This window comes from Austrofundulus limnaeus, unplaced genomic scaffold (genome assembly GCF_001266775.1).
Source record: "Austrofundulus limnaeus strain Quisiro unplaced genomic scaffold, Austrofundulus_limnaeus-1.0 Scaffold44, whole genome shotgun sequence".
NCBI lineage: Eukaryota > Metazoa > Chordata > Actinopteri > Cyprinodontiformes > Rivulidae > Austrofundulus > Austrofundulus limnaeus.
In genome coordinates, this window is record NW_013952446.1 from 1,176,891 (window position 1) to 1,178,585 (window position 1,695).

The following is a 1,695-nucleotide window of genomic DNA, read 5'->3' on the forward strand; positions in this document are numbered from 1 at the left end:
AAAAAACTCTTGATTTTGTTTTGTTTTGTATTTTTTTCACACCTACAGAAATCAAAGGCTTTCCTGAGAGAAATTTATTTCCAGTAGTTGGTTCTACACTTCTGCTACACTTCCACTCTCACACACAGAAAAGCATAGCATCCCGCTTTATGAAAGAAAAAAGACCCCCCCCCCTTTTTATTTCATTTTTTACTTCCATGATTGGATCTCTATGTCTCTGCACATTAGTCAGGCGTTCACCGTGGCAGTGAGGCGGCTGTCTCCTCGGGACGAACAGGAAACAGCTGACACGGAGCCCTTAAGTGATGCTCACATGATGCTTATTGATCGGCGTTCGCCCCAGGTCTGGCGCACAGAGTCGGGGTCAGCGCTGATACCCATCCTGCAGGGCATTCTTGTTCAGCTACAGAGGTGGCTGCATGAGCCAAAACGCACACGATCAGAGCATGTTTTTTTAACGTTTGCATTGTCAGGCATACAAAGATGTGACTTCCAATGTCATTAAATAAAGCTAAAGATAATTTATTTTACCCTTCAAAAAAAAAAACATAAATTTTAGAAAAACTTTTCAAAGCGGTTTAAAGTAAAAAATGTTGCAGACGTCATATCTCCCTGCTTAGAGCCTGAGTAAACACAGAGGGGATGGCAGCATGAATGGGACCTTGTGCATCCTCCCACTTCGTCAAGCTGGAGCTCGATGGCTTCTTAATAGGGCACACATAAAGTAAATATACAAGCAGCAGTCACCTTCCCTCCATGCCTTACAGTCATTTCTCTCCTGCAGAAATAATGGTGCCTACAGGAAATGTGCAAAATATTGCAAGAGATGCGCACTAACTGAGCACCAGAGGCTTCCGGTTAGACTTTATAGTTAGAGATAGAAACTATTTAATGATCTGATCTGATGGAGCCTTTCCCACTCAGGTGCCAGACCAAACACTCAGTCAGTCTCCCTTACTGTAAACAACACGGTGTGCTCTTCATAACACTTATTATGTTATTTAAAGTGGAATATTTCCTCTGTTACACAGATTTTATGTCTGTATCTAAAATCAGGAGCTCCATATAAAATGATCTGATTCAGCGGTGGAAACGGAGTTTGACAAAGTAGGACAGTTGTGAAGTAGAAGGAAAAGAGGGGTGACGATGGAAGAGAAAAGAGGAGGAGGAAAAAACAGAGCGATAAAGACAGAAGAAGAAGAAGAAGAAGTAGTAAAGGGGGAAGTGGTGTGTGTCTTTTCTGCAAATTTCCTCTTTCACCTCTGCTCTCCTCCAGCTCTCCATCAGGCCAGCCAAGAGACACTTCACCTCGCACCCGCACACACATGGAGCCCAAGCCAACACACACACACACACACACACACACACACACACACTGCTCACATTCTGCCTCATACGTGCACACGCACACATTCACACAACTGGCATATGACTGTTTAGCCACCCACTCAGAAAAATAAATGGCAGGAGCGCAGACACAAACGCCTCAGCGTCAGAACACACACACACACACACATCTGCATACACACACACAAACGACACCAGATCCATGCATGCATAGACATCCATATGCTCCGAGTGCAACGACCCATCAAAGACAGACATGGAAATAATAACAGTTGAATGTAACCACACATGTATACACACACACACACACACACACGCACACACACACACACACACACACACACACAC

At 44.1% G+C, this 1,695-nt stretch overlaps 1 protein-coding gene across 1 annotated transcript in view; it reads right to left on the bottom strand.

Annotated features, from left to right (window-relative positions):
• bnc2 (basonuclin zinc finger protein 2) overlaps nucleotides 1–1,695 on the bottom strand; it is a gene marked incomplete at its 5' end in the record, with an annotated part of 95,594 nt that overhangs the window by 87,713 nt on the left and 6,186 nt on the right.